General features: G+C 48.4%; 1 pseudogene; it reads right to left on the bottom strand.

Moving 5' to 3' along the window:
* Window positions 1-1,551: 1,551 nt before the first annotated feature.
* On the bottom strand, window positions 1,552-6,151 carry LOC122447259 (annotated as a pseudogene).
* Between the last annotated feature and the right edge of the window lie 999 nt (window positions 6,152-7,150).

Here is a 7,150-nt window from a genome sequence, read left to right as displayed (position 1 = left end):
GAAACAAACTAGTAGGTTTTCTTTAAGTTAGGCAATTTTTAGCTCACTTCATACTCAGAGCTCATGTGATCTGGCAGGGTTATGCCCGATGTCCGAATCCCCGAGTGGGAAGAGAGAAGGCCTCCAAGACAATGCAACTTGCAGGAAGGGAAGTTTATTACTGACTCGAGCCAGAACTCTCCGCCCGCAACCAACGCAGTGGTGTGGGTCAGAGAGCCCCGAGCCCAAGCTGTTACACAAATTTATAGGGTGAGAAGCGGATTGGTTACACGTTTGCAAAGCAATTTCATTGGTCAATACTTTCGCACGCGCGGGACTTTCCTGGGGGTTTCTGCCCCGTTCCTAATTTCCTAATTGGCAAACAGTGGTCATTGTTAAGCGAAAGCTACCTGATAGTAGGAAGGCCTACTCATAATCTAAGTTGCGTTACTTCTGCTCGCCTCACATTCCCCCCTGTCTGTTGTTCAAGTAAAGGAATCTTCCTCTTTTCCATCTTGGGCAGCTGACACTATAAGTGGACCCAGGAGAGTGGAAATTAAGGTAGTTGAAAACAAGACTCAAACCATCTCTGCTGGGCTTCCCGTTCTCTCTTTCTAATCAAGACCACCTCAGACAAGGAAGTCAAAGACTTCTCTAAATGACTGATTGATTCTCTTACCACTCTTGTATGGTCTGCATAGAAACCTCGCAGACCCTACCCTGTTGGAGAAAGATCAAGTCATCTACAGCAGCTCATAGGGAGGAAAGCCCTTGGCCTTGCAGAGATAGTAAAGCTTGGTTCACCCATATCTGAGGTACTTGGCCCTGCAGGTTGCGCCACACTCGAGGCTACCAAATCTTTGTTTCCTACGTCCCATTCCCGGGGCCCATCACAAGAGGTTACGCAGCTTCAGCTCCTGCAATAATCAGGAGAATTAGGAGACCTCCCGGCAGACGAGTTTCAGTTTCAAAGGATTTGACGGGTGAGGACTCGCCTTCCATTCTTCTCGCGCTTTTTCCTGTTCTTCCGGTGTGGCTTGCCGCACATGATTGCAGTGAACCCAGGGTCCAATCCTGTCGACCTCGACAGCAGCAGGAGTGGTAAGAAGAACAACATAAGGGCCTTTCCATCTAGGTTTTAATACACACAGGAGGGGGTCTTCCATACAGAATCTCAAAAGGCAGCTTATAAGGGCTGTTACGTGCCTGAAAGAGTGCGAAGGGAAGGAGGGTCACCCAGTCCCCGCCAGTCTCTATTGCCAACTTTGTGACTCACAAAGGCAGGTCCATTATCAGAGCCCATAGTCACTGGCAGCCCGTACCTAGGCACTATCTCCTCTAAGCTCTCCCTTAGCGGGGAAGGCTTCCACTCACCCCGAGAAGGTATCTACCAGAACCAACATATGGCGATACCCGTACTTGCCTGACCTTATCTCAGTGAAATCTATCTCCCAGTGTTGCCCTGGCCCTTTCCCTCGGTACCTCGTTCCTGTGTGCTGCTTTTTCCCTGTTCTCATCAGCTGGCACGCTTTGCAAGCCTGGATTATCTCTCGTCCAGTTGTATTTTCCTCAAACACTGATCAACACTCAGATTCAGTCCATATTTGCTTTCATTTATCTACTGAGTGTACCCAAGCTTCTTCTTCAGAGACTCTGGCATCTCAGGGGGAGGAGGGCGAGGGAGCCTGAAGTAGACCTTCACAGAATCATAGATAAACCACTGTAGTGCAGTCAGAGTGCCGATCATGATGATGCGGGCAAAGAATCCCTTCCATACACCTCTAAATCCAAGTCTCTTGAGGACCTGAGAGGCACTGCTACCCTTCTCTTTATTCAACACAGACACCACAGAATCTGCAACAGTACATTCAAAGCATGGTGTATGGTATCTGTCTCATCCAAAGAGGAGCAACCCCCTTGTAGAACGCCTTTCCTTACATTTTGGGAGCTGCATCCCTCAGAGTGTTAGCATAAACTGGTTGGGTTTGAATTTGAAACTTAGCAGCTTCCATAGGAGCCAGAGCAATGTCAGCAAAGAATTCAGCACTGGCAAAAGCAGCCAAATACAGTGATGTGCGCCACACATAGGCATTCTCCTCTCCAAGCATGTTTCTGTACAAAACCTTGAAGACTTCATAAAAGCCAAACTTGCAGAGCCCCTGCAGGGAGTAGCCAATGAGGGTTGGGGCCCATCCTTTGGCCAAACCACGGAAACCATCCTCTTTGAGTGTAACTGAAAATCCATTAAAAATGCCCTTGTACTTCTGTGGGTCCACCTGCATATGGCACTTCACTAAATCCAGAGGAACAGCAGTGTGTGTCAGACCACAACTTAAGACCCCACCAAAGCCACACAGTGCATAAAACTTTGCGGAGCCATATTCACAACTGTACTCTTCTACCGTGGCGGCTCCAGCTTTCCTTTGCCCATCTTTTACATAGCTGCTCCCATCGGCGAACCATACTAGCTCTAGGGGTACACCAGTTAAGTCTTTTTGTGCTGCCAGGGCCTCAGCCAGTATCTCGCTGCAATCATGGAGCTACAAACAGCTGGAATGGCTTATTTGGGTTAGGCAGGGCAAGGGCTGGGGCTTCTAGTAGGGCCCGTCTGGGAGTCTGGAAAGCCTGTTTCATTGGCTCAGTCCAAGTCCAGTTTGGGGTCTCTTTACTTCCCTCATACAAGGGCCGGGCCTTCTCAGCAAACCCCATGATCCACAGTCTGCAATATCCAACAGTCCCCAGAAACTCTCTCACCTGGCGGGGGGTCTTGGGCTCTGGTATCTGCAATATTGTTTCCTTCATGGCCTGGGTTAGCCACATTTGCCCCTGCCTGATCTTATACCCCAAACAGGTGACCTCTTGCTGGGCTATTAATTGTGTAGCAGAAGGACCTCTGGGTGGCAAGTCTGATATTCGTAGAGGTCCTCACTCAGAGCCTCTTGAACCTCTGTGGGATTACCGGTTGGCCTTCCCCTTCGGTCCACTCAAAGGCAAATATCTCCTGGCTCTGGGCCGCCAGGGGTAGGCTGAAAAAGGCATCTTTCAAGTCCAACACAGTGTACCAAGTGTACTCAGGCAGCAAACTGCTCAGGAGGGTATATGGGTTGGGGACAGTAGGGTGTATGTCACTCACCCATTTGTTGACTTCTCGCAGGTAATCTGTCCCCCCTGGCTTCTTCACCGGCAGTAAGGGGGTGTTCCAAGGGGATTGACACCGCTTGAGAATTCCGGCATCCATGAGACGTCAAATGTGGGGAGTGATCCTCCACCGATCTTCCTGGCTCGTGGGGTACTATCTCACCCTCACAGGAGTTGCCTAGGCCTTTAGCTCGATGACGACCGGATGTCTCTGTTTGGCCAGTCCCATCCCTGCTGTTTCAGCCCAGGCCAACGGGTATTTATTCATCTCTTAAGGCTAGGGATAAGACGTGTATCGGCTGTCCAAGTCCATCCATGACTGTCATTCTCCCAGCTCTGTAGGCTTAACTGAATAAAACCCAATGGCCTCTCCTTTCTTCCACAGAATCTTAGCATAATCAGTACTGCTATGACACAGGAACGGGATCTCATTTCTCTCCATTTCCTGCTTTAACCACTCTCTCCCCAAGAGTTCTCACCTGCTTAACCCCCTCTCTAGAAGGGACAGATGTTTTCACAATATCATCAATAGCCCACCACTGGTCAGCAAGGTAAAGTGCCACAGCTGTGAGTAATCTTCAGCATAATTTTCTAGTTCCTCATGACTGCAATTCTACTTTTCGTTACCCAGGACTTGGGGAGGGGTGCTGAGTCTTGACTCCCCTAGTCACTGTCTTCCCCCGCATATAGAACTCGAGTTCCAGGGAAGATTCTCTCTCTCTGGGTCGTACCTCTCCTCAGGTCCCTCTTAGGGCACTTGTTTTTCCAGTGCCCCTGTTCTCTGCAGTAGGCACACTGATCTTTCTTTAGGGCCTGCCTTTTTGGTTTCTGTTTTTCTCTCGTCCAGGGGTCTTAAGGTTCCCTCAATTCTGTTCCGGCTTTTATCCCCACAAAAAGAATCTGGGCTAGCTCCCTCTGGTTCTTCCGGTTTTCCCTCGTTCTATCCTTCCTGATCTTCTCAGCTAATTCCCTTTCCTCCCATCAAATTCGTTCTTCCCTTTCTTCTGGGGTCTCCCTATTATTAAACTACCTTTTCAGCTACTTTCAATAAATCCTGTATCGTCTGTTCTCCCAATCCCTCTATCTTTTGTAATTTCTTCCTAATATCTGGGGCTGCCTGATTTACAAACGCTAACAGGACTGCAGCGTGTGACTCCTCAGCCTGGGGGTCCATAGGTGTATATTGCCTGAAAGCTTCCATCAGCCCCTCTAGGAAGGCTGCCGGGCTCTCAGTGGGCTCTTGCCTTACTAAATCGGCTTTCTTGCTGTGGCCCACAGGCCAGCCATCAGATTCTGGCGGTACACTCGGAGACGCTCCCTACCTTCCGCTCGCTCAAAATCCCAGTTAGGCCGCAACAGAGGAAACCCCTTGTCCACGAGATGAGGCTGGGCAGTTGGCCTCCCGTCTGCCCCTGAGACCCGTTTCCGCGCTTCTGCCAGAATTTGCTCCTGCAACAGCTGCTGACAATCATAGTGAAAGGAGAGTTTCACCTGGTTGGGCTCTAGTTACTGAGGCTCACTTATTGTAGGGCCTTCAGAGTCTGCCAGAGTGTAGCCCTGGCCGGGACTCATCATTTGCCCCACAACCATTCACCTGTTCACTGAAACTCCTGCCTGAAAAGAGTCTAATTAAAAACCAGAGACAATGCTGGCACACACACAAACACGGACAAACACGGAGAGCCGAAGACAAACACACAGACAGACAAACGTTGGCCGACAACACAGCGCTGGGTTTTCGGGCCCCCTGACCAGACCAGACTCGGGATCAGGAGAGGAACTCTTCTTCCAACAGAGCCGGCTGCCTTCCAGCGCGCTCGCTGGCCTCGGCCTTACGCCGGCTACAGAAAGCTTTCTCCTGTGCCAGATACCTTCCTGCTTCACAGCAGGGCCCCAGAATTACTCTGGGTTTTTCCTGTGCCAGATACCTTCCTGCTTTACAGCAGGGCCCCTCTGGACTTCCTGTCCTGCATGAGACAATGCCGGCACACACACAAACACGGAGAGCCAAAGACAAACACACGGACAGCTGACAACACAGCGCTGGGTTTTCGGGCCCCCTGAGTTTTCCTGAGCACCGGTGCTATTATCTATCCTTCCCCTCTGTCCTGGAAGTGTTCTCTTCCCCCGGTAAAGGGATCCCAGACGAGCCCCCAAATGTTATGCTCGATGTCCAAATCCCCGAGTGGGAAGAGAGAAGGCCTCCAAGACAATGCAACTCGCAGGAAGGGAAGTTTATTACTGACTCGAGCCAGAACTCTCCGCCCGCAACCAACGCAGTGGTGTGGGTCAGAGAGCCCCGAGCCCAAGCTGTTACACAAATTTATAGGGTGAGAAGCAGATTGGTTACACGTTTGCAAAGCAATTTCATTGGTCAATACTTTCGCGCGTGCGGGACTTTCCTGGGGGTTTCTGCCCCGTTCCTAATTTCCTAATTGGCAAACATTGGTGAAAGCTAATTGGTCCTAATTGGCAAACAGTGGTCATTGTTAAGCAAAAGCTACCTGATAGTAGGAAGGCCTACTCCTAATCTAAGTTGCGTTACTTCTGCTCGCCTCACAGCAGTATTTCTGGTGTTGAGCTATACAGAATTTTCCTCTCTGGGTGATTCACGTCACATGAAGAATGACTGTTCTTTGGTGCCCAGAAAGTTTTGTCTGCCTTTCTGTATGAAACTGTTAAAAAAAAATTGGGAAGCAGCTGAAAATGACAGAAAAGAAGGCATGTGTGAATTTTAACAGAGGAATTTTCTTTTGTGTGCGTGTGTGTCCATCCTCTTAGGAAAAGGCCACGACTACAGGGCCTTCCATTTTTCTCCAGGACAAATGAGCTATGAGCCTCCCATTAACAAGTTGGACATATTTACAAGAATACTGACTTACAGAGGGGAAATAAGTACTTCCGGGACCACGAGACGCTGCCACTGCTCCAAGGCTATCCCGTCAGGAATACAGATTGATGCTGTAGGTTGATTTATTCTGGTACTTTTTTCTGCAGCCACAGCCCAAACTTCTGCATGCGGGATTCCATTCATTGCCAAGTTATGTGCACTGGATACAATACTCAGATTTATATTAGAATATTATAATTTTGAATAGATAGGGTGGATGGATAGACAGACAGATAGATAGGTGCTGAGATTAGAGAACAGAATCTCCACTATTTCTTTTAAGGAAAAAAAAGTGACATTTTTTCCAAGCAAAGAAATGAGCTGCTAGCATTTTCAGTTTTGTCTTTTTTAAAGAGAAGTTTTGTGCTGTAAGATCATAGAGCAGTATGTCTTTCTATTCCTATGTGTACCCTCAGGGGATAGTATACAGATGAAGGAAATGTGCATAATATTAGTAAGTGAAAGGAGAACTTGTAATATGGGGAAAGCACCTCCTTGTGGATAACCTACATGAAGAGATAGTGGACATGTTGCTCATTAGTGAAAAGAATATAAAATACAATGTGAAGAGTTCATGTCACAGAGCCAGCACACGTGGGTCATTAGCATTGACCCCTCTTGAAATTGGCTTCCCTGGTGTCTCAGATGGTAAAGCATCTACCTGAAGTGCAGGCAACCTGGGTTTGATCCCTGGGTTGGGAAGAACCTCTGGGGAGGGAAATGACAACACACTCCAGTACTCTTGCCTGGAAAATTCCATGGACGGAAGAGCCTGGTAGGCTACAGTCCATGGGGTTCCAAAGAGTTGGACATGACTGAGTGACTTCACTTTCTTTGTTTCCTCTTGAGATGACATTTAGAACTAAAATCTATTATACTTAGCCAAGGATTGTGTATGAGAGGAAGTATCTATGCTATCCTGTGGGGACAAATGGGCATTGATGACACCAGCCATACTGAAAAGAATGGAACTCTGGATTTTAGCATCAGGGAAGGTTTACACAGGGAATACATCTGAACTCAGGTTCCCAAAGTTCACTTCCATCCTCTGGATATTATGTCCCAGATTCCTCATGTCTATGAAAAAATAATGGGATCCAAGCTCTAGAGAGGATTTTAATACTTGAGTGAATTCCTGGTCTT

This window comes from Cervus canadensis, chromosome 9, assembly GCF_019320065.1.
Source record: "Cervus canadensis isolate Bull #8, Minnesota chromosome 9, ASM1932006v1, whole genome shotgun sequence".
Classification (NCBI taxonomy): Eukaryota; Metazoa; Chordata; class Mammalia; order Artiodactyla; family Cervidae; genus Cervus; species Cervus canadensis.
The sequence above is the reverse complement of the archived record's forward strand: the minus strand, read 5'-3'. Positions and strand labels throughout refer to the sequence as shown.